This window comes from Manis javanica, chromosome 10 (genome assembly GCF_040802235.1).
Source record: "Manis javanica isolate MJ-LG chromosome 10, MJ_LKY, whole genome shotgun sequence".
NCBI lineage: Eukaryota > Metazoa > Chordata > Mammalia > Pholidota > Manidae > Manis > Manis javanica.
Genome location: NC_133165.1, coordinates 42,510,687 through 42,537,258, shown reverse-complemented (window position 1 = coordinate 42,537,258; position 26,572 = coordinate 42,510,687). Strand labels below are relative to the sequence as shown.

At 41.5% G+C, this 26,572-nt stretch overlaps 1 long non-coding RNA gene across 2 annotated transcripts; it reads right to left on the bottom strand.

The window, feature by feature from the left end:
* Positions 1-11,900: 11,900 nt before the first annotated feature.
* LOC140844061 (uncharacterized) lies at positions 11,901-17,789 on the bottom strand. 2 transcript variants are annotated; one of them, XR_012122217.1, is made up of 3 exons: positions 17,208-17,789; positions 14,314-14,383; positions 11,901-13,405 (listed from the first exon to the last, which is right to left on the bottom strand). It is a non-coding gene; the product is annotated as an uncharacterized lncRNA (long non-coding RNA). The 2 variants fall into 2 exon arrangements; XR_012122218.1 differs by lacking the exon at positions 14,314-14,383.
* Positions 17,790-26,572: the final 8,783 nt, after the last annotated feature.

The following is a 26,572-nucleotide window of genomic DNA, read 5'->3' as shown; positions in this document are numbered from 1 at the left end:
TGACCAAATGACCTCTAGGGGTGGTGGTGGCAAAACTGCCCAGATTAAGAACCACTGGCCAGTCTCCCTTGCTCCTCAAAGTGTGGACCATGGACCAGCAGCGCAGGTATCCTCTGGGAACTAGTTAGAAAGGCAAATTGTCAGACCTGCTCTTGACCTGCTGAATTGGAATCTGCATTTTAACAAGATGTGATTGGTTTGCTCATTAAGATGAGAAACTTAGTCTAGTGCTCCCTGTAGAAAGTAGCCTCCAATGTATTTGGATGACTCAGGTCAAACTGACATTTTTAACATAAAAAAAATATCAAGGCCATAGTCTGGTTTTGTTGGCACCATGTTCTTTTGTACAGGCTGTTAACTTGGGGCTTGCATTAAATCTCCACAACCTTTCCCAAACTACATGGATCTAGGTTCCAGATTTTCTAATGCAGTGGGCTCAGAATGAGGTTCTAAGGTCTATAAATTTTGAAACCTCTCCCCAGATGATGTGTCCCCAGCTAAGATCCCCTGATGTAACAGTACCATGCATCTAGTTGCATTATAGCAAATCCGTTATTCACACTGCAAAAATTTCTTGATACAGAATAGTTGGATAAGAAGTGAGTCATGGCCATATTTCAGAAGCACAGGAGAAATGGGGTCATATTTGGATTCTGGAGATAAAGTCTCCTCTGTGGCTTCCAAACCTGGAAGAGTGTAGTTTCTGGAAGTGGCCAGTTGCTGGATTCCCCTCTCACACCTGGAGGACACAAGGAGCTGCTCTTTCTGCCATTCCTCCCTGCATTGCACACACACCACCGAACTCTAGCCAGCAAGCTCAGGCATAGTTTTCCTTCCAAGAATACCCAGGCCTGCTTAATTTCCTCTGTCCTCAGACAAGAATGGCTGGAAAAAGTGACAGAACAAGGTTTCTTGGAAAGTAATCTGGCCTCCATCAGCATTAATGATTAAAACGTGTCCTTGTGCAGCTGTTCCCCAACAGACAGCACATTTCTAAGCAATTTTAACTCATCAGTTTGGAAATTCTGGAGTCCCTATATTCAGTTCTTGAGGTCTGGATCCTTTTCTTCCAGAGAATCAGACTCAGACACAACTGACTAGAGGGTTCTATAATTACTATTGAATATTTATCTATTTATTTATTTATTTATCATCTATTATCTATCATTATCTAGAAATGTATATTTATATTACAAAGTAGTTTAACCTTGATTTAGAAAGTTTGGAATGTACTAAAACTTTCACAATCCTATTAAAGTTTAGTGGCCAGGACCTTCTTGGAGTTGTTACGGTAACACAGAAAAGGCCAAGGACAGGCTGCCTTTCAGAATCTTAGGAAACTTGAATGGCTTCATTATGCTTCTCAGGGCCATGGAAGCAGGCCATATAACATTTCAGGCCTACCCATAGGAATGCAGTTTCCCTGAGTCTACAGGGTTTTCTACTGTCTTATATAAGTCAATTTTTTTCCTTCATAAATAAGTATGCAGTTGATTTGTTTCAATGTGATGAACATCTGACTCAGAGTTGAAGATTCACCAATTTTAGCCCAGCTAATAATTCCCACTTTTGTCTCAACTGTTGTTTGTAAGACCTTGGTTTCTCATAATTGAGCAGCACCTTTATTTATATCTTTTATACTCAATTAAATATTTGAATAAGGGCATCAACTGCTATTCTGATAATGGTGACTATTGATGATGCTGAAGTGGGACTGTTGGCAGCTACACAGTACCTGTCCCCAAGAGCTAGCTGAAAATTATCCTGAGTTCAAAAGTTCAAATCTGGCCCTTGAAAATGCATGGGGTCTCTCAGTGTATAATGTGTGAATGGGTGAAAGTGTATTATTCAATATTTGAATTTAGCAAATTCAAAATATCTGTATATATGTGACATATCATTTTCCCACATTACACTATCTCCAGAATTCTTCCCTCCAATCTAAAAAATTCATGATGTTACCCTCCTATCAGTATAACACCCATTCCTCATGGTATATGGGGTTAAGGGAGGCAGAAGAGATGAAGATTTTTAGTATTTCTCTTAAAGTCCCATCTAGTGCTTTCTTCTTATTTTGGGGGACATGCAGCACTTGCCAATTAGGTCCTAGAGTGATCATCTAGGTAATCTAATGACAAATATGGTAATTAAATTCTAACAAAGTTTGGCACTCAAACAAAAATAAGACAAGTGATTACATTAGATTAATCCTGTATAAAGAAAAGGATAAAGAGAGTACCACCAAGCAGAGGTGGTAAAATTCCTACAGAGAAAGGGAACAAAGGTTGTCTGCCTGCTGCTGGCTTGTGTCAGACAAGATTCTGCCCAGGAACACCAGAGGAAATGGAGTACAATCCAAATTGTGTGCCTGTTAAGGCCAGGTGCCAGGCTAGCTCACTAGAAATCTGATTGAGAATACCAGTTTTATTCTACTTAATTGCATCAGTTAGGACTCTTGGTTGCAAGGATAGAAACCCACCTCAAGCCTGAGGATGGATTTATTACAAGGAACAGTGGAGTCTTAGAACTCATGGATCTCTTGGATCATGGAACCCCTGAGCAAGAATGCAAATTGGGCTTCAGGAACTATATGGAGTCAGAGATTCATCACCATCAGCCTCTCTGTCTTGTCTCTGTGCCTGTCTCAGTTTCACCCTTTTCCTCAGCAATGCATCTGTATCTAGCCCTCCAGTACACATGATCTGAAACATGGCTGTAGAGAGCTCCTAAATTTTATAATTTTACAATTTCAGACACCAAAAAAAGCCTGTTTCAACTCTTTTTTCAGCCCATGGTTCAGGAACCTTTGAGAAGGCTTTCACTGAATCAATTTGGGGCAGGTACCATCCCTTGAACCAATCAGCTGTGGGCAGGGGACAAGGTCATATGGTAGCCTAGCAGCCTGGAAGCAGGAAGCCAGGAGCAGAGGTAGCAACTAGAAAGCAAGGAGGGCCAGTCAGTCATTCCCACGGGTGTCCACTGAACCAACAATCCCACCAATTTGATGTCTTCTTTTGCATTCATTAATTTCTGTATGAGTCTAGAGGAATATACTATATTCATAGATGGGGAAACTCAGTGTTATAAAAATTAATTATCCCCAAACTGATTTATAGATTATACAAAATCCTATCAAACTCTCAACATGTTTCTTAATAGATCTTGATCAGCGGATTCTAAATTACTGTGAAAGTGCAACAGGTCAAGATACTGGCCTACACTAGAAGCTCTGGTCTGTGAGAGATCCACTTCCTAATTACTCAAGATGTGACAAAAAAGTTTGAAAGAAAGAAAAACTAGCATAAAGCTATAAAAAGTTTCACCCATTTGACCATATATAAGCTCTCAGTTCACTTCCAGAGCAGGAAAACGCACTCAGCTTTAGGTATGTTTTAGACAGATGTACAGCTGCTTAAAATATCATGGATTCATTCAAGAAACATTTATTGAGAACATACTGCATGTCACCCTACCTAAGGAAAACTTTCTAATAACACTTCTTACAACAAATGTATGGGTTTTCCACACCAAGAAATTCTCCAGTTCTTTGAAGACACCAACTGGGTATCCTACAATTTAATCCATTTCTGACACTAACTTCCTAGAGCCAGCAAAGATCCCACAGTCTAAGGGCTCAGTCAGATACTACTTGCAAGTCAGGTTGTCCTGTATTCTGATCAGCCCTGATCAAGTACAATAATTCCCTAGAATGGCTCCCAGAACTCAGGGAGACACTTTACTTATAAAGGATTTATGAAGTATACAAAATGAACAACCAGATGAAGAGATACATAGTGTGAAGTCTAGAAGGGTCCCAAGCTTCTGTCCCCATGGAGTTTGGGGTATACCACCCTTCTGGCATGTGGATGTGTTCACCATTCTAGAAGTTCTCCAAACCCCTTTGTTTAGGGTTTTTATGAAGATTCTATAAAATAGACATGATTGATTAAATCCCAGGCCATTGGTGATTAACTCAATCCCCAATCCTCTCTCCTTTCCCAAGAGGTTGGCAGATGGGGCTAATATTTCCAACCCTCTGATCATATGGTTTCTCTGGCAACAAATCTGCAATCTGAAACTATTCAAGGCCCATTAATACAAACTCAGGCATGGTTGAAAGGGGCTTACTATGAAAAACAAAGGTGCTCCTCTCACTCTTACCACTCAGGAAAGATAAGAGATAAAGATTTTAGGAATTATGCCAGGAACCTGGAACAAGGACCAAATATGCATTTCCTATTATATCAAAATACCACATTGCTGAGTATAGCAATGATTTTCATCATCCTGGTTGCAGAGAAAATGGAAATTTCTGACCAGTATTCCCACCTAGCCTTAATAGCTACCATTGTAAATGTGTAAGAGCCTGTTTGCACATCTATGGGATGTTAACTGGGGACAAAGCAGCTGGTCAATCAAAGGAGTATGGCACAGGGGAAGGGTGGAGAGGAAACACCATTCTCTCCTGTCCTAAGTTCTGGTGTATAATTGGTCGGGCATCTACCAGTCACCAGAGACCTGCCCACAGAGTTCCTCCTGGTGCTAGGAGCAGGGAAGCAGAGGGCTGTGGGAGTGGGAAGAGGGCAGTGAGAGCAGGAGAAAAAGGAGCTTGGAGAGTGGAGAAGGGAGGCCTGAAGGGAGAACTAAGAAAGAACAACAGCTGTCTGAGGGAAGACTTGGAATTCCAGTGCTGGGAGAGGATTAAGCCTGTGCTGAGGAGCAGGACCGAGCAGCACTGGAGTCAGGAGAGACTGAGATCTGCTGCTGTGAGAATAAACGTGTTATGAACCCCTTTTAAAACCTCCAACTTCTTGCTCTTGTCATTATTTGTTTTCCTTTAATTCATATGGTATATGCCCTGTGTGGGGAACCTCCTCCTCCCAGAGCAACACTGGCATCCCAGCATCCCTGTACACTGGTATGTTTTAATATGATGGAGGATTTACAGTGTCAAAAGTAAGACAACAGGCCCAAAATGGGGTCACATATGTTAAGTACCATGTCACCAAACTGAGGCTTGACTTAATTATAATTTGGCTCTTCCAGAAATGGAATCTTAAACCAGTCTATCAGAAATCACCTGATCAGCACTAGTGAGGTCATCTGCCCACTCTTCCCATCCTCTAAAGGAAAGTAAGCTTGTCACAGCCAATTCACTTTTTGCTACTGTAACTTCCTTGTTTCCACATTCTTCTGCCTACAAAAGTCTGTGTATTTTTTGTCCGCATAACCAGTAGAACTCCTTCTGGTTTCACAGACCTGATTCCAATGTGGGTATGTGGGGAGGTCTTCCCACACAACACCAAGCAATTCTCAAACACCAGCAGGGTGTCCAAGAACTCAACTCAATTCTGATGCTGTCTGCCCAGAGACAGCACTAGATTCCCCAGGTTAAGAGCTCTGTCCTATGAGACTACCCTCTGCCACCCACTCGACACCAGTCGCAAGGCCCAGGCAGTTACCTATGCTTCTGACCAAGTGGCTATAGACTGAAGGTTCCAATGCCCTCTCCATTAGGTTTGATTAATTTGCTTGAGTAGCACAAAGAACTTAGGAAAACATGTTTACCAGTTTAATAAAGGATAGAATTTAACAGATGAAGATATATATAGGGCAATATCCCAAATAAAAGAGCTTCTATCATCATGGAGCTTGGGGCCTGGCTTGGTGGCACATGGAAGCTTTCTGGTTCCCCAAATATAAAAACTTTCTCTGACAGAGATGCAGTATGCAAGAGCAAGATATGCTCTTCTCATGTGTTTTTGTGAGGGCTTCATTGCACAATCATGATTGACTAAACCATTGGCCATTGGCCAATTCAGCCTCCAGCCTCCACCCTTGGATGGGGTCCGAAAGTTTCTCATCTATGTGACAAGGCACTCATTACACCTTAAGGTTCTGATCAGAACACTTAGGCTATTTACATTTAAAGTAATTATCAATATGTATGGACTTATTGCCAGTTTGTTAAATGTATCCTGTTTGTTTTTGTTCTTCTCTGATCCTTCCTGTCTTCCTCTCTTCTCTTATGTTTTATGACTTTCTTTAATGTTATTAGGTTCCCTTCTCTTTCTTTTTTGTATACCATAATATAAAGCTTCTAGTTTGTGGTTAGCATGGTGTTTTTATGTGACATTCTATGAATATAACAACTTATGATAAGCTATGGTCACACTCTTGAATGCATTCTAACATCACTACATTTCTTATTCCACCTCCTCTAATTTTGTGTACATATCTTCTTTTATACCTTTTTTTCCAAGTGATTCCCTCAACTAATTTTTAGGTGTAATTGCTTTTGCTACTTTCATCTTTTTGACTTTAATACTGGCTTTTACTACTTGATCTACTACCTCTACTATGTGTTTGCTTTACCAGTGGAAAATTTTCTCTTTCTTAAATTTCTTGCTTATACTTAGGGTCTTTTCTTTTCCTCTTAAAGAGGTCCCTTTAACATTTCTTGTAAGGCTGGTTTAGTGATGGCAAACTCTTTTAACTTATGTTTATCTGTGAAGTTCTTTATCTCTACTTCAATTCTGAATCATAACGTTTTTGGGTAGAGTATTCTTGGTTGGAAGTTTTTTGTTTTTTTTTTTTTTTCATTCAACACTTTCAATATATCATGCCATTCCCTTCTGGCTTGTAGAGTTTCTGCAGAAAAATCAGCTGATAACCTTATGGGTATTCCCTTAAATGTAATGCATTGCTTTTCTCTTGCTGCTCTTAAGATTCTGTAACTCTGGGGGAAATCCTGGGGCAAAATACCTTTGAAACTGAAATCAGTCAAAGGGAGAAATAAAGTGGGAGAAACCCATTTATTTTTTACAAGCAGTCCTCCCATCTCTCTCTCTCTCCACCCAGCTGCAGCAGAAGAGAGCTCCACCCAACCTCTCCAGTTCAGATAAGCCCTTCTTGCCCTTGTAATCACGTATTGATATGGAGATGGCTGCTTCTCTCCACCCTTTGGAAACACCTATTGATATGGAGATGTACTAAAGCTGTGGGAGAGATTTCTGGAAATATTGCAATTTTACCAACAGATTCTTTATTTTTGATCTTTGACATTCTAATAAGTATGTGCCTTGGTGTGGACCTCCTTGGGTCCATCTTGTTAGAAGCACAGGTCTGTGCTTCCTGGACCTGGTAGACTGTTTTCTTCCCCAGGTTAAGTAAATTTTCAGTTATTATCTCTTCAAATTAAGTTTCTTCTTTCTCTCTCTTTTCCTTTGGGACTCCTGTAATGTGGCTATTAGGATGTTTGATATTCCCAGAGCTCTCTTATCCTCTTCTCATTTCTTTTAATTCCTAATTCCATCTGCTGATGTTCAGCTTGAGTGCTTTCCATTACTTTTCCAAGTCACTGATCTGTTCTACATTCTTTAATCTGCTGTTCATTCCCTCCAGTGTCTTTTTTATTTCATCTATTGAATCCTTCATTTCTGATTGGTTCTCTTTTAGAATTTTTATCTCTGTGCTGAGGTCCACCTTGAGTTCCCTATTGTTTTCTCAAGTCCAGTGAGTATCTTTATAACTATTGCTTTAAACTATCTGATAGATTGGCTAACTCTGTTTCATTTATTGTTGGTTTTTGTTCCTGGGTTTTCTTTCCTATTCTGTCATTTGGAGTATATTCCTCTCTCTCCTCATTTTGTTTGAGTTCCTGTGCTTGGTTCTATGAATTACTTGAAAGGACTCACTCTCCTAGTGTTTAAGGATTGGCCTTGTGTAGGAGAGTCCCCTGTGTAGACTTCACATGCCTCATGGTTCTGGCAAACTGGAGTCCAGTAAGCCAATAAGTGAGACAGACTTTTCCTGGTGCTGGTGATGCCAGGGTTCTTATTTACAGAGTTGAAGAATAAGCTTTGCAAACACTCAAGGTAGGAGAGCAAGGGAGAGGCTTTTATTTTGAGATAAAGTGAGAGGACAAGCTCCTGGCTCACACCAGGAGAGAACAAGAGAGCCTGTAGTTGTGCACTGTCTAGGGGATTTATAGGCAGTTGAGGATTTTTTTAGGAATGTGGTAAAGGTCTAGAGGTATGGACTTGTTAAGTGGTCTTAGAATGTTCATTCTTGATGAGACATTAAGTCTCTTTTCTCATCAGTCCCCCAGGTAATATTGCAAAATTAACATAAGAAATTTACTGCAGATTCTTTCCCAGAATAGCAGCTTCTTGGTCTGGGAACAAATCAATCAAGACTGCCTGCAGTGCCATCAAGGTGGGCTGAGTTGTTGGCTGTTTGCTAAAGAGTTTGAGAATTGTACTTAACTTCCTGGGGTTTAAAAGGCAATTTTATTTTTAAGATGGAATCTTTCTTCCTTTTACTATGTTGTTTATGGCTGGGCTTGCTTGCCATATTAATTGCTCATGTTGCAAATCACCTGATCAGGTCTGAAGGAGGAAACACAGAACATAGGCCTGGGCCTTTTAGCATGCTAAAGTGAATCTTACACATGATTACAAATGATTGGCATAATAAAAAACAAGAGCTATGCTGAGATACTTTCCTTTATCTGGGAAATATTAACTGATCTCACTGAAGAATGACTGTAGAGCTTAATGTTTAACATGGAGTTTTGGCAGGGGGTTTCCTTGCATATTGGTACATTGCTCTGACTGTAATTATCTTGCCTTACTTTTTCCAGGGACCCTCACCCTACTCTGTATAAACCCACTGTCCCCATCTCACTAAGGCTCCTAGGGTGTGGGCATGGGGGCACAGCCTTAAGGTCCCATTGGAGGGGGTCCTGGGTGAACACGTGTGGGTTCTGCACTGGCAGGGGGAATGTGGTGTGTCAGCAATAGGTCAGGGATGCACTCCAGGTAACTCCAAGACTGGTGTCAGCTGAGACCCTATGCTTCCTCATCCATATGACTGTGGATATTCTGGGCCACTTGTTATCACTTGGGAAAATTCCCACATTGGTTGCTGTGATATATAAATGATAAGAAGTACATATTTAGTCATTCAGATGACCAAACATATATTTTCCAGGTATATTTGGTCTTCATCCACAGTTCTTAAAGACACTGCAGTCTTAAAGGTGAAATGGGTGTCTTTTTATGTTAATGAGGGACTTTTGGACCCCACCCAAGGGTAGGGGCTAGAGGTTGAATCAGCCAATAGCCAATAATTTAGTCAATCATGACTATTCAATGAAACCCTCACAAAAACTCCTGAGAAGAGCTCATCACTCTCTGCTCTCTTGGATTCTACTTCTCTGTCAGAGCGAATTTCTATGCATGGGGAACCAGAATGCCTCCACATGCCACTGAGCCAGGCCCCAAGCTCCACAGAAGATAGATGCTCCTTATTTGGGACCTTGCCCTGTTTCTCTCTTTATCTGGCTGTTAATATGTATCCTTTATGGTATCCTTTCTTAAACTGGTAAACAAGTGTTTTCCTGAGTTCTGTGAGCCTCTCTAGCAAATTAATTGAACCTAAGGGGGAGGTCATTGGTACTGTGGTAGGAAGCCAAGCCAAGAAAAGGGACAATGTTTTTTTAAGGCTTTAAGAATGCAGAGGAATACCAGGGTGCTTGAGTTTAAAGCAATGTAACAATGTAGCCCCCAGTAGGACCCAGTGATGTGGAGCAGCTTGTTAATTATAGTCATGTAAGCCCATTAATTTACAATAGAGTATCTGGGTACCCTTAATTGAGATAGGTTAAAATATAATTCACATTCTGGCTAAACCTATAGTACACTAATGTCCCGTGCCCCGTCAGTTTCCAGAGGGGTCTGGTGCCTCCCCTCAGGCTGCCTTCTTCCTCCTCTCTATCAAGATCTTTCCCCAGTTTGTCCCAGCTCGGGATTGAGAGGGACCCTGAACAAATAAACCAGGGGGCCACACGGTCTATCTCCTTTACAAAAGATCCTAAGACTTTGCTGGAGACCCTCAAGTTTCGCTCTTTGAGAGCTGTCTGCAGCACCGTGACTAATGACGGTGCATTCCCCATGGTGCCTCCTTATTTACAGAGAACCATCAGCCATTATCCTAAAAAGCGCGTCTCTCGGAACTTACCCCTCCGGGTTTTCTTCTGTCCTGCAATTCTGAATCCTCTCCAGATGTCTGAAGGGTCCTCCCTGTGCCGGTGATGTTCTGGTTCCCGGGTTTCGGCACCACTTGTCGCGCGCCCCGTCCTCGCCGGCAAGAACAGCACGCAACAACAGCAGGATTCTTCTGCAGAAAGCTTTATTCTTCAGCTCTTTGTGAAACAAATGAGTTGGGCAGGACCCAGAGGGGAAGGAGAGGCTTGCTTATATAGTTCTCATGCTCTGACCTGGTTGGTGCGGCTCCATACACCTTATTAGCATAACAATTTGGTGGGTCTCATTGGTCCTTATGCCAAGGCGCAATTAGCATGTGGTTTAGTGGCGTGGGATGTTTTGTCACTAGGAAGTTCGGGGCTTTCCGGCTGCCCTGCATTGGGCGCCATTTTCTAAGTGCGGCTGCCATCACACTAACAGCTCCCACTACAACATTCTTGGGGGCTGACTCTCCTTTACCCTTGTAGTGAATGTATAAAAGGCATGGACCCATTGCTCTCAGGGCTCAGCCTTTGGATATGAATACACTGAGCCAGAGCTGGCACTAATAAACTGCTTCTCACCAAATGTCTCCATGTCCCAACTCCTTGTTCATAGTTCCCGCAGCTCCTGCATCAGTACCTCTCATCTGTAGATGGTACTTTAGAAGCACAGGTAACAGCCTGAGGCTTGCAACCAGCATCTAGAGTAGGGGGTGGGGGGCAGTCTTGTAGGATGGAGCCCTTGACCTGGGGAAGCTGGTGCTGTCTCCAGGCAGATAACATCAGAGATGAGTTGAGTTTTCAGACACCCTGCTGGTGTTCAAGGATTTCTTGGTGTGGTGTGTGTGGGAAGACCCAACAACACACACCAAAATACACATTTGAATCAGGTCCAGGAACCTGAAAGGAGTTAAGCACACTCATCACAGGTGCCCACTGGGTTCCACTAGTGGCATGGAGTCAGGCTCTGTGCACATTCCCCTTGGCCCTTGCATGCTCTGGGCTGCTCCTGAGAATTCCTGTCAGCACCCATAGTCCTGCTGGGGGCCAGGATCAAACACTATGCATGTTCATGTTCCCTCAGGCCCCAGCACACTTGGACTGCTCCTGGGAATTCCCACATTGATGCCTGCCAGTTTCACTGGTGGCTGGGGTCAGCCCCCATGAACATTCCACCATTGTTCACTGGGGAGGTACCTTGCTGGCATCAGCCTGCAGATTTGTTCACCCTCCTTGTGAGCTGGGGAACTTTCCAATCCTGCTGATGGGGGCTGGGCCTGTGGACAACAGAAGGCAGCAATGTGGGATTGCTGAATCTCCTGTAGGGTACCTGAGTATGGGAGGGGGTCAGGGGACTGCCTGGACCAAGTCTGAGATTAGTGTGTGCACCCAGACCCTGCTCTTGGCCATACTAAGATGTGCAGAAGGAGCACAAACAATAGCATTGACTAGCTCGTCTGATCCCAGGTTGCATCCAATGATTTCTTTGCCAAACACTGGATGTTTAGTTCTGAAACTTATGTTCTTTAACTTATGGTCTGTTGCACTTTATACTACATGACCTTTTTCCTGCACATCAGGGCAGAGAGTCCATGCCTGCTCTTTCAGGGATACTCCTCCTCTTCCCCTCAGCTGGTCACTGTGTTGGGGTGGGATTCCTGTGGTTACGGTGTCTCTGTCTCTCCTGCTCTTTTGTGTGTGTGTGTGTGTGTGTGTGTGTGTGTGTGCACACGCACACACATGATCCTTCTGGCTCTCGTATGGAAGGTGTTCACTTGGTTTCTGGTTTTCTTCAGGATGAAATGCTCTGTATGTAGGTCTGTTGGATTCCCCTGAGGAAGGCGCCGCCCCAAATCACTCACCAAAGACGTTTCTTGATGCAACAAGCAAGAGGAATTTATTCGGAAGCCAACTAGTTGGGGTCCAAGTCAGCCTGTCGCAGCAGGTCTCAACGAGGACCCTGAGTACTTACAACTAAGTGGTTATATAGGATTTTCTGAGGCATTTAGCCCTAGAGATTTACCATGGTTACAGATTATGTTGTAGTAACAAGATAACAATACTACATAGCAAGATAACAATACTACAAAGGCAGTAATTTTTCAAACCTACGATTTCTGAGTTGGTGCCACGTCCTGGGGGTGTAGCAAGGTAGGGTCAGCTTTTATGTTTAACTAACCGAAAGGTTAGCGCTGCCAGCAGTCATGATTGATTAACTTGTTTTTCCAGAGGAGTTACCTGGTTTCAGTTGTTCCCTCTGAGTCATATATCAGAATGGCTTTTTGGGCTTCAAGATGGCTACTCTTAGGCTAACATTTCTCAGGGAGGTTGGGGTCCTACATTCCCCACTTCTTTTTCTGAACATTCTAATCATGGAATGTTGGTTTCTTCTTGATGTGTGAGGGTATGATACTGTTGTCTCAGCATTAGCACCTGCACAGCACTTACTCTTTTTCTAATAAAGGTTATTACTCGATTTAAAATGCAGGGACCTAAGGTGAGGAGCAATATAAAAATAAGCAGGGGTCCTGCCAAAGTGGATATTAGAGTTGTAAGCCATGGGGATCTAGAAAACCAGGATTCAAACAGGCTCTGGTTAGCTTCTCGTTCTCGCTTTCGCTGATCTAATCTTTCTCTTAATTTAGACATTGAGTCTCTTACTACTCCAGTATGGTCTGCATAGAAGCAGCACTCTTCTTTTAGAGCTGCACACAATCCACTTTCTTTTAGAAATAGTAAATCTAACCCTCGTCTATTTTGCAGCACTACTTCAGAGAGAGAGGTTAGGGACTTTTCAAGTTTAGAAATAGACTGTTCTATAGTTCTCAAATCTTCATCGATAGCTATTCTTAGTCTTTCATAATGTTGGTTTTCTTGTATAATTGCAGCTGCCCCTGGTCTTACTCCGGCTGCGACTCCTACTCTTAGTAATACAGCTAGAGTGAGTGAGACTGGCTCTCTTTTATACCTTAGTTTAGGTTCTAATTCTGCCACGAATGATAAGTCATCATGATACATTAGTCTGGGTACTAACTGGACTATGATACAGAAATCACGGGAGGAGTTGAAGGCAGAAGTAGAGACACATGGGGTCACTCCAGTGTTACAAGCCCACCATCCCTTGGGAGGAGGGATTAAATACCTGTTTTTACCAGGGAAGGCTATGGGTATGGTCTCATTCTTTCTTCTACAGATAGAGACTCTAGCTGCTGCTAGGGAAAAGGGGCGATGACCGCTCTGGCTGCTTCGTGCTGAGAAGGGGGCGCAGTAAAGGGTGCAGCTAGGTCTCCATCACTGGTCAGTTGAGAGGGCTTCAGAAGGCTGGCGCTTCTATTCTGGGTTTCATTTTTATTACTATTTGCAGTTTTGTGGCTTCTAGGCAAGATAAAACAAATTGTGTTATTAGGTTATGTAGCAACATCTGGAGTTAGATTTTTTATTCTGGAAGGAGGCTACATTATTGAAACGATACTTCTCTCTAAAATCACTCTCATTTTTACTAGAAGTAACTAGGTTAAGAAAATAATTAACAGCTGGCTTGATTATTTGCACAGGTGCAGCAAGAAGAGCAATTGATTACACAGGCTCTTTTAAATATGCTTTGCTGGAACTTTTTGTAAGGAATTTCAGATTGAACTTTTAAAGGCCTCTTGAGGCCAGACAGCCAAGCCAGACTTGCCATCAGGCTTTGCCTGCAGTACCTGTAGATTTGGATGAATTCTTCTCTTCTCGAGGTCTCTGCACCTGCCAGGAAGTGACCTTCTTTACTCACCTGGTAAGGCTGCTGGGAACTCTGTAAGCAAGGTACCAGGCCAGTTCTTCTAAGGGGCTTTGTTGGCTTTATAAAGTCAATCTTAGTTCTTTAAAGTTGTTCACATCTGAGTCTATGCACATGTCTCTCAGGTACGACATTCCAGTCAAAGCCCTGGTAGTATAACCAGTGTTCTTAAGTAGTCTTCTCACAAGGAAAGCAGATTCTTATTGAACTCGTGCAAATAAACATACTGCCATGGAATATAAAAACAGTCACTGAAAGTTTTTAAACTCTGGAGGGATCAAGTAGAGAGAAGGATGTTTCAATTCTGCTCATAAAGATAGTCATTTACTAAACTGTTGTCAGTTTAAGAGAACAAGGTTAAAACATTTTACTAGCAACATTTGAAACAAAAAGACACAAAATCATTTTCTTTAGTTTATGTAATCTTATGTAACTAATACCTGTTCTGCTGAAATCTAGTTCTTTACCAGTTTAGGGATAATACTATAAATGACAAAAGACTTACAAATGACAATGGTCAAAGATCTGATGAGAGCTTACTGTAAAACAGTTGACATAAGGAAATTCTGATATTTCTGTAATACAAAACATTCATTAACAAAGTTTAGCATCATTCTCTTTGACAGTGCTTTCCTGGTAAATAAATATATATATATATCAGATAAATAAGCCAAATTAGTCAAATACTTTCTCTAGTGAGAAAAAATTCTTCTGACATGTTCCAGGGGCCCTCTGGAAAATATCAGAGTTAACTAGAGGTAAAAGCACCTTTTTGCATTTAATTTTTTTAGAACTATCATTACACATTTATTGTCTATATACTCAGCACAGTAAACGAGGTATCTTAAAAAGTGGGGCAGCAGGGGAGATTGCTGCTGTCAATTTTTAAAGACAACATACAGAAAGTCAAGCTAATTTTAGGTTACTAAGCATTCTTGAGAGAATGGTAGCAGATGGTAGATTCTTCTGCTTTCATCTTCAGGAGGGGAAAAAAGCTACAATAAGAATTCATATTTAGCTGAAAGAACTGTCTAAACTCAAGGCAGAGTATAATATCACCAGGCATACAAAAGACTTGTTAGAGATACATATAAAGAATGAATATGGCTATAGTCAAATTTAACTTAAAAGTTTAAGCAGAATCTCAAATTTAAATGTCTCTTTCTTTCACACAGATTTTCAGATATGACCAGAAATATGATTTGAGATGAAAGAGGTCAGGCATTTTACTTCTTCATTCAGGGACTGAGAAATGATGACCTTTGGCTTACAATCAATAGCTTACAAACAGTGAAAATAATAAGAACATAACTCAGCATAAGTGTCTAAGACCAGATACAAAAAAGCAGAGAAAGTGCTTAAGTTTACAGGTCTTCCCTGAAAGCTTCAAGAATATTTTACTCTTTAATAGTAGATATAAGCTGCTATGCAAATTCTATTAAAAGCTCTAAGATTATTTGCATTAAAAAATATGGAGAGTCCCCCATGTTTTTGTTTTTTTTTTTTTAAAAACATACAGCATATAAATTAAACAAGAAGACCTGGTGGTTCTCAAAAAATCTATTACAACTTTTCTCAAAAGTGGTCACACGTTCGTCTATCTAAACCTTTACAGTGAAACCTGTTTTTCTGGGAGAAACATAATCTTGTCCAGATTCTACAGTTTAATAAATTTTGGTTTGTTAACTAAGTGCATTTAATCAGCTGAAAAAAAGCTTTGTTACTATTCTGCTTAGGAATTCAATTTTTCAGGCCATGCAATCAATTTTAATAGCAAAATATTTCAAAGGCAAATAAAGGTTATACAGTTGTTAACAAACTTTAGCTTTTAGTCTCTTTAACATTACGATTTCATGGCAACTCACTGAGACTTTAAGCATGAGAAACTGCTGTGATCTTTCAACATTAAGAGCAGACTAACAGTTAAAGAAAACTGTTTAACTGGAAATGAGATTTTAATTTTGCTGTGCACTTGATATCAAGACTCACTTGCTTTAATTTCACTAGGCACGACTATATCTGTAAGAATATAGTAATTTATTCTTCATTTGCCCCATGGTCCCAAGCACATAAGCCGGTGAGAATTTTGCCTGGGCTTGCCTGCGGCTTGACTGGGTTTATCTCCCTAACCCTTCCCCCAAAGCAACAGGCTGAGCGGATCTTCCACAACAAAAGGCACCACGCTGTTTTCTCTCTTTGTCTCTCTTTAAATAAATAGCTGTACTTTAGAACAAAGTTACTTTCTTTTATCACAAAACACATTCTTTAGCATGCAGAAGAGTTTTCATTTTTTTATACTTTTTCTTATTAAAACATGCATCTTCTAGCATAGAGAAATGCCCTCTCTATCACTTTAAGCAGTTCTAACCAGAACTCAAAACTATTAGAAACTTCAAGCTCCAGTGAACACTGAGAAGCAGGACACTGCAAACTGTCAAACTAACATTTCCTAGACTGACAAACTTACGAACACATTCTACAATTTCTGCAACCATGAGCTTCACAGCACAATCTCCCAGAAAACACAGAGCACATCTTCTCAACTTAACAAAACTCTAAGGCCTTAAAGTTACTACAAAGATTCTCAGGCTGCAGGTAGGCATACACACTGCAACACACAATTAAAAAGGTGTTCACTTGCCACACTTGTCCAGTTCACCTACCTGCAACAACTATGCTAGCCTACTCACAAGACCCCCACTGAACACTAGACAAAGCCAAGCTTCTAAGCATTCTATTCTTAAAAGATTTAGCAGATAACATGACTCAAATGACTCTAGGTAAACTCAGGCAGCCGACAACTACCAGGACATGCCCGCCTCAGGCAAACTCAAATTAGCATTAATGCTTAACACTTTTTTATCAGGTTTTCTGGAAGTTTTAGAACACTCAATTTTCACAAGCGCTTGTCTTTAAATCAATTTCATTAATACCATCCGGAGGTAGAAAGATATATTCATTTACACACTTAGGGGGTTGTCTGAGTCTGTCCCATTGTCAGTATAACAATTATTAGGCACATGAAAGACACAAAAAACAGAGACACACACAGATTAGACACACAGCGGCCGCTTTTTGTTTTTTCTCAGATTTTCAAACAGAAACCGAAAGGAATCAGAGGGTTGATATTCCTGGCGCCTGAAAATCAACCCTATCTCATCAGATTCACCTTGCCAGAAAAACAGACGGGAGGCTACCAGGCGTCCCTGGCCTCCCAACCTCCCTGGGGCGTCCCCCAGGGTTGCAGCCTGCGGTGCTCTAGTACGTCTACCGACCGCAGTCACAGCCCCTTTACGGGATTGAGATGGCTGCCAGACAGCGGGTACCCTTCAGAACTCCGACCGGTCTCACTGAAACAGAAAACAGAACACATACAACTCAAGGCGCCACTAATCTTACCTCTTCCTCCAAGAGCGACTTCGGGAGTGAAGCGGGGTGGACGCCCGATCCCGGACGAGCCCCCAAATGTTGGATTCCCCTGAGGAAGGCGCCGCCCCAAATCACTCACCAAAGACATTTCTTGATGCAACAAGCAAGAGGAATTTATTCGGAAGCCAACTAGTTGGGGTCCAAGTCAGCCTGTCGCAGCAGGTCTCAACGAGGACCCTGAGTACTTACAACTAAGTGGTTATATAGGATTTTCTGAGGCATTTAGCCCTAGAGATTTACCATGGTTACAGATTATGTTGTAGTAACAAGATAACAATACTACATAGCAAGATAACAATACTACAAAGGCAGTAATTTTTCAAACCTACGATTTCTGAGTTGGTGCCACGTCCTGGGGGTGTAGCAAGGTAGGGTCAGCTTTTATGTTTAACTAACCGAAAGGTTAGCGCTGCCAGCAGTCATGATTGATTAACTTGTTTTTCCAGAGGAGTTACCTGGTTTCAGTTGTTCCCTCTGAGTCATATATCAGAATGGCTTTTTGGGCTTCAAGATGGCTACTCTTAGGCTAACATTTCTCAGGGAGGTTGGGGTCCTACAGGTCCAGATTTGATGTGTAGGTGAAATAAGGTGATTCAGGCCCTCTCTAGTCCTCTTCCCAGAATCCTCCAAGATTCATTTAAGAAGTGTACTTGAGAGTAAAAGTTCCCAAATTCAACAAAATGAGAGGCCTCTTTTAACTGGCATGAGAAAGCCTCCAAAAGACTTCAAATTTCCAAAGTAGCTTTATTGAAGTATTCATTGCAAAAGGCTAATGAAAAAATAAAAGAGATGAGATACTTAAAAGACTGTAAGACTGATATAACCTCTCCTGCTTCCTTCTATCATCCTTTACTTGAGTACTTATTCTACTAATCCTCTGTCTGGATTGTGTTTCCACTCTGAGGAGACCACACAACCACAAACAAAAGGCTGACAAGTTAGTGGCCTTACAGATATCCCCATATCTACCTTGAAACAAGGGTCCTCATATTGGCCCCTACCGGGGTTGATGAACTTCTGGGGGATTTCCTGGTAAACTGCTACATTATCTTCTTAAACAGCCAAGAGGATTGTCTATCTTTCTTTTGGCTATCTTTGGGAGTAGCTCTGGATCTTGGTAGGATAGTAACTTTTGCACCCTCTTCGGGATGCCTCTAGGGTCCATGGAGTTGTCCAGTGCTGCCAGCAATATTTACTGTTTGTCCTGGCTGAAACCTGACAAAATATTTGAGAGGATTTTTTAAAGTAGTTTTGTGGTCAGAAGCTGGTCAAATTGGAAGCTGATAGAATTTATTTTTAGGTCTTCTCCTCTAAGCTAAAATGAAACTGTGTATGCAGAGGGCAAGGAAAACATTCCAAAGACAAACAGGTCTAGTTATAGAACACTGGAATCCCTTGATTTATATCTTAGTTGAAGATCTTCTCCCTGATATAAAGAAGCAAACTGAAGATAAACTAGTTGGAGAAAGAAGATAAAGAGAAGCCACAGGAGTGAGCAGCACTGGAGCCAGGAGAGACTGAGCTGTCTTTGCTGTTTGTACATAGCCAAGCAGATGGGACTCAAGCACCTGATCTACTGCTATCAGAATAAACATAATATGAGACCCTTGTAACCCACCAACTCGACCTTACCTTTATTCAGTCTCACCAAATTGATAATAAACATGCCTGGAGTGGGGAACCCCCTCCTTCTGGAGCTACTGGACATTGAAAGTTGTAGAAGTTTTATAGAAAAAGAATCTTGGGAAAGGAATTTTATGTGTGGTCAGGCATGCTAAAATTGGAATATATGTAATTAAGTTTTTTTAAAAAGGCTGAATTTTGGGTTTCTCTCTGTTAAAAGGTCCACATTTTTCTGAGAGTATTGGCCTGCTCTTAATAGGAAATTTAAGTTTTATTCTCTGCCTTTTAAGTAATCTGCTTAGAAAGCAAAGATTTTGTCAACATAATTCCTGTACATAATTCATGTTATCTTTATCATCAGGTATTTTATTACTTAATTAAACCTAGTCATCAATACTAAAGAGTTAATGTTAACCTGGAGAAAAGAAAAACAAGGACACGCAAACAGAACAGAGAGATGCCATAGGGGAAGAACAGACCAGACCCCAAGGTCCGTGCCTTATATGGAAAGGGGACAGCTCTTTCTGAATTCCATCCTTCTGATGTGCCAACTAAGACCTGGATGTCAGCCTCCTCCCTCTTGGAAGGAAAAAAAAGTTTCTAGTGGTCTTTTATGTCACCTTTAGCCAATCATACCTCTCCACACCCCCTAGGAAAGCTTGCCCACTCCTCCCCCTCCTAATCCCTTATAAGCCCCCCACCTCCCTGACCGGGTGTGACTTCCCTGGCCTGTGACAGGAAGGTCATGGAACCTCACACGGGGGTATTCAAATAAATTACCTGGTCCTTTGTTGCGTCTCTTCACCTGCTTATTTCAGCTAAAATTTATCTTACATTTGGTGCCGAAACGCCGGGAAGGAGTGTGAGCGTAGGGCCCCGACCAGCCACTGGTAGCCCTGCCCCCTTCTTCCCTGACCCAGGACCTCAGCCTGCTCTCTGCTGCATGGACTATTTTCTGGTGAGTCCCTCAGTTTCCCCTGGTCTGTTTACCTCCCTAACTCCGTTTCACCTGGTCCATTAGAAATCGTATGTACGTCCAGGTGGCCCATCCTTTGCAGGCATCCAGCCTGCCCCTGCCCCTGTGTTATGGGAGACATCCCTATCCCAGGCCCCAGGATGTCTGTGGGCATCCAGCTCACCCCTGGCCCTGTGATGGGGAAGACGTCCCTCACCCAGGCTCCCAGGACGTCTACCCTGACTTGGCGTGCTTGGGATGCTGGGTGCTCCTCTCAGTGGGATTAGTTGGGAAGTGGCGCAGACATGGGGAACCAGCCCTCAAAAGCAGAGGCTCAGACCCCACTGTGGTGTCTCATTTCTAATTTGGCTACTCTATATTTGTCCTGGGAAGTTCACAAATGGAAGCTAGTCTTTCTTTGCTCTGAGGCCGGGCCTCAGTATCCCTTGGACAATCAATCTCACTGGCCCCCTGAGGGAACTTTCAATTTTAACCTCCTCACCACCTTAATTAATTATTGCCACTGGAGTGGAGAGTAGAGTGAAATCACATATGTGCAGGCTTTTTGGACTTTGCACTCCCGTCCAGACCTTTATGTTGTGTTCAATGACTCAGGTTCTCCTGGCCCGATCTCCAGTTAAAGACTTTCAGCCTCTTACTCTGTTCAGTCCTTCCTTTTCAGATCCACCAGAAAACCTCAGTCACCCACCTCCCTCAGCTCTCAATCCCCTCCCCCTCTCTCCACCACCATCTTTAAGTCCTTTGTCTTCACATGTGTCGCCACCATCTTAAAGTCCTACATTCTCAACCATGCCATTGTCCTGCTCTCCCATTCCGGTGGCTGCACCACCGTTCCCCCTCTCCTTCTGCCTTCACCGCCCTCTTCCCCCACTGGAACATGCTCCTCCTGCCCTCTGGTTCCAGAAGCCATGGACAAGAAGCTGAGGACAGAGAAGGCAATTAGATATCAGTGACTCAAGTCTTTATATCGGTTTGTCTGTCTGTGTATATGCTTTTGTGTGGGGGGTGTTGCTGACTGTAGTCATTGTGTCTCAGTTTATGCGTTTGTATGTCTAAGTGTATAGATGAAAAATATTTTATTTTAAAACAAGCACTTGTGAAAATTGAGCATTCTAAAACTTCCAGAAAATCTGATAAAAATGTTAAGCATTAATGCTAATTTGGGTTTGGCTGAGGCAGGCATGTCCTTGTTGTTATCAGCTGCCTAAGTTTACCTAAGGTTATTTAAGTCAATGTTATCTGCTAAATATTTTAAGAATAAAATGCTTAAAGGCTTGGCTTTGTCTAATATTCAGTAAAGGTTTTGTAAGTAATCTAGCATAGTTGCTAAAAATAAGTAAACAAGCCTAGCAAATAAATATCTTAATAATATTATATTAATGTATAACAGTGTATAGATATGCAAACAGCCTGAGAAATTTTTTTATTTTTTATTTATTTTATTTTATTTTTTTTGAGAGGACATCTCTCATATTTATTGATCAAATGGTTGTTAACAACAATAAAATTCTGTATAGGGGACTCAATGCACAATCATTAATCAACCCGAAGCCTAATTCTCAACAGTCTCCAATCTTCTGAAGCATAATGAACAAGTTCTTACATGGTGAACAAGTTCTTAAATAGTGAATAAGTTATTACATGGTGAACAGTGCAAGGACAGTCATATCACAGAAACTTTCAGTTTTGATCATGCATCATGAACTATAAACAGTCAGATATGATTATTCATTTGATTTTTATACTTGATTTATATGTGAATCCCACATTTGTTGTTATTTTTAATAAAATGCTGAAGTGGTAGGTAGATGCAAGATAAAGGTAGAAAACATAATTTAGTGAACAGCCTGAGAATTTTTGTAGTAACCAAAATTCTTAAAGTTTGCTAAGTTATATAGACATATTTTGTGCCTAATAAGAAATTGTGCTATAAAGCACATTTCCAAAAATGATAATATACATTCATAAATGTATCATTCTGAAGAATGCTAGTGTAACAGTTTACAGTAGCCTATTTTTCAGTGTTCACTGAAGGTTAAAGTAATAGTTTTAAGTTCTAATCAAAACTACTTAAAGTAGTAAGGAAAACATTTCTGCATGCTAAAAAAATATGTCTTTTGATAAAAGAAAGTTGTAAAAAGTTTGTAGAAGAATGTAATATGGTCATGCTATATAAAATTAAAGCAAATGAGTCTCAGTATCAAGTACACAGCAAAATTAGAATTTTGTTTTCAGTTAAAAAGACAAAGTTGTCTTAACTGTTAGTCTCTCAATATTGAAAGATTGCAGAAAGTTCTTCTACCTTAAAGCAGTTTCTTATGCTTAAAGTCTCAGTGAGTTGTCGGAGTCTTTAAGAAAATGAGATCTTAATATTGAAAGAACTAAAAAGCTGAACTTTGATAACAACTGTGCAACCTTCTTTATTTGCCTTTGAAGTACTTTGTTGTCATTCTAGTTAATTGGATAAGTATTGCTTCATAGCAACCTATAATCCTATTTAAGCAAGTGCCTTAAAACTTTTAACAGCTTCCCCAAATCAAATTCAAAAAAGTGCTTTTACCTCTAGTTAACTCTGATATTTCCCAGAGGGCCCCTGGAACATGTCAGAAAAACTTTTTCTCATTGTAGAAAGTATTTGGCCAATTTAGCTTATTTATCTGATATATAATTACCTGCTTAATTACCTAGAAAGCACTGTCAAAAAGAATAATGCTAAACTTTGTTGCTGAATGTTGTGTTACAGAAATATCAGAATTTCCTTATGTCAACTGTCTTACAGTAAGCTCTCATCAGATCTTTAACCATTGTCATTTGTAAGTCTTTTATTATTTATAGTCACTGTTTTATTACTCTCCAGCTGGTAAAAAACTAGATTTCAGCAGAACAGGTGTTAGTTACATAGGATTAAGTAAACTAAAGATGATTTCGTGGCTTTTTGTTTCAAATGTTGTTGATAAAGTGTTTTAAGCTTTATCTCTTAAACTGACAACAGTTTAGTAAATGACTGCCTATATAAGCAGAATTGAAACTTTATCTTTCTCTTTACCTGATCCCTCCAGAATTTAAAAACTCTCAGTGACTATTTTTATATTTCATGGCAGTATGTTCATTTGCACAAGTTCAATAAGAATCTGCTTTCCTTGTAAGAGGACCAATTAAAAACACTGGTTATATTACCAAGGCTTTGACTGGAACCTCATACCTGAGAGACACATGTGTAAACTCAGATATGAACAGACAGCTTTAAGGAACTAAGACTGACTTTATAAAGCCAACAAAGCCCCTTAGAAGAACTGGCCTGGTACCTTGCTTACAGGGTTCCCAGTAGCCTTACCAGGTGAGTAAGGAAGGTCACTTCCTGGCAAGTGCAGGAACCTCAGGAATGTCTTGGGAACCTCAAGAAGAGAGGAATTCACCCAAATCTACAGGTACTGCAGGCACAACCTGATGGCAAGTCTGGCTTAGCTTTCTGGCCTCAGCCCTTAAAAGTTCAATCTGAAATTCCTTACAGAAAGTTCCAGCAAAACATATTTAAAAGAGCCTATGTAATCAATTGCTCTTCTTGCTGCACTTATGCAAATAATCAAGCCAATTGTTAATTATTTTCTTAATCTGGCTACTTCTAATAAAAATGAGAGTGATTTTAGAGAAAAGTATTGTTTCAGTAATGCAGTCTTATCTATAGTAAATCCTAATACTAGTCATAGAGATGTAAACTCAATCCAGAATTCCAGTCCCCCATAATGGCCTGGCTAATGCCCCTAATGGGCCCCTTAATAACATTTTTTGGTTTACTCTTAGTTGCCCCTTGTGTCCTCAGGTTCCTCCAACAGCAGCTAACCCAGATGACCCAGGTCACCACCAACCAGACGTTACTTCACCGTTACACACCTCTTCCCACTGAACCCCCTCCTTTGGCCTAATACCAGCCTCAAACCCCCACAACGCTCCTTGTCAGCTGGAAGTAGCCAGATTGAGTCATCCCCCATTATGACCTAGAATGTTAGGTTGGAGAAAGGAAAAACAAGGACATGCAAACAGAACAGAGAGATGCCATCGGGGGAGAACAGACCAGACCCCAAGGTCCGTGCCTTATATGGAAAGGGGACAGCTCTTCCTGAATTCCATCCTTCTGATGTGCCAACTAAGACCTGGATGTCAGCCTCCTCCCTCTTGGAAGGAAAAAAAAGTTTCTAGTTGTCTATTATGTCACCTTTAGCCAATCATACCTCTCCACACCCCCTAGGATAGCTTGCCCACTCCTCCCCCTCCTAATCCTTTATAAGCCCCCCACCTCCCTGACCAGGTGTGACTTCCCTGGCCTGTGACAGGAAGGCCACGGAACCTCACCTGGGGGTATTTGAATAAATTACCTGGCCCTTTGTTGCCTCTCTTCACCTGCTTATTTCGGCTAAAATTTATCTTACAGTTAAGTTTTGCTCAAACTATGTAACAACCTTTATTTGCCTTTTATTGTCACTTTGGTTAAATAGATAATTAACTACTGTTTCATAATGATCTTTGGTGATTTTTAGTAAAGTACCCAAAAACTTTTGATGTTGTTGACAAACTTCCCCAAATAAAATTGTAAATGAAGTCTTTTTGACCAGAAACTAATGTTGGGATTTTCCAGAGGACTCCTGGTACATCTCAAAAGATTTGTTTTTTCTCCTTATTAAAAAAAAAGAAGGTGACATTAAACTAATTAACTTTACTTAATATGTTAAATTACACAGGAAACATTGTCAAGTAAGAAGTAATAATAAACTTTCTATTAATATGTGTTCCAGAAATTGTATGAAATTCCTAAAAATCTAGTATGTCCTGTGTGTATAAAATGCAGTATTTCCAGAATATATCACCTGGCTTTAGTGCATCTGCATATCAACAGGCATTCCTAAGGGACAAAGAGAGTAGTTCATTTCCATATCAGTGGGTAATTAGCTGGGCTACCAAGGGCTTATCTGAACCTAAGAGGTTGGGGGGAAGTTCTCGCTTGCTTCTGCCAAAGCAGGAGAAAGAAACAGCCCCAGATCACAGTTTGTAAGCAATAAATAGGTTTTAAGTTTATTTCTCCCTTTGACAAACTTTGGTTTTAGAGGTATTTTGCTCCAGGATTTCCTTTCCCTGGAGTTACATCTGGCAGTAGTTGGCAGGAACTCTGAACCTAAAATCTGTCTAAATGCGTGCAACCCTTGTACAGGCTGCCCCTAGAGATGATTAGGAGATGCCTGGAACCCCTGCCTATGGATGGTGGGAGGCCCCAGGGGATGCAGTGGTGGAGGGTGCAGCTTCACCTGTTATTGTCCCCTCATCTGAGGGGCATCCAATTTGGAAGCCCCTAGTGGGAAACTGGCATAGGGTAAAGCACCTCCTAGAGGGGTGGGGCCTTCTCCAGAACTGGGGAAGGGTGGAAACACTGGAAGCTGCAGAATTAGTCCTCCATGAGTTGGAAGACTGCTTAGAGACTCTGGGTGGCCATGTAGCAGCTGGCATTGTAGGGTCTTTTTTCATCGAGATAGTAGAAAATGTTATCTAGGAGAAAGAGAGACACACTTCAGCATCACTTGTGGGAGCTGGGCAATAACCTATGGGATGCCATTAAGGAAGAGAGACAGCTATTGAAAAGACAGATCATGATCCTGGAAGGTTCCTTAGCAGCAGTGATAGAGGAGGCGTCAGGAAAAGCCACATTGCAGGAGGCTGGGGGCAAGGGGGAGGAAAGAGTGGTACCTTCAGCCCCAGAGATGGGGGAGGAGACAGGAGGAGAAGAGGAGGAGATGGAGCCATGATCTGATCTGCTACCCAGGCCACCGCCCAAGGTACCAGTCTCCTGTATTTAAGGCCTGCCTAGCTGTAATTAAGAAAATAAAAACAAAACAACAGAAGGCTCCTCAGGGGGAGGAGCTTCCCCCTGCCCAGGTTGTGGAGCACTCAATGCTCCATCCCTATACCCAGGATGACCCGATGGACATGAGCGTCCAGTTAGACAGAAGCCATTAGCATCTCTGCCTACACGGTTTTTACGTCTCTGAGATGTGGGGGTGGAAAACATTGTTATGTTGAGTACTGAAATAAGTAGAATGGCTTCCCTGATGACTCACCCTTCCCTCCAGCAAATGCCCATCATGCCTCAGGGAATCAGACACTTCTGGAATGGCTGACAGCTGCCATCAGGGTAGTTTGGCCTAATCAGGGTGATTTACCATATTTACCCAGTAGTTGGAAAACATGTAGAGCTCCAATGGGAATTGTGTGAATTAGGTATGAAAAATATCGTCTATAATGTGGACCCCCAGGGCCCTGATGAGGAGATGTTCACTGTAGGAATGAGAAATCTGGTGCTGCATACAGCTTCCACAACTTTCTTTGGGTCCCTAGTGAATACTCTTGGCCCCGACATAAGGCAACCCATAAGAGAGGCTACTCGAACTTTAGCAGATCTGGGGGAGATTGAAACAATAAGGGTATGGAGGGAAGCACAGGCTACCACTGAAAGGAGAGGTGCAAAATCCCCTTAAAGTCTCTAGGACCCAGATGTGGATTAATTTGATAAAGACCGTGGTTGTGAAAGCAAAACTTGATGGGCAGCCCAGTGGAATCTTGTTAGAACTGTGGCACCAATTAAAGCCAGAGTAATAGTTTCAGCTGCTGAGGTCCAGGACATGGGAACTGGACTCAAGGCCCACCCTCATGCCCACCCTGTATCCCTGCAAAACTTCCTGGGGGACAGTAC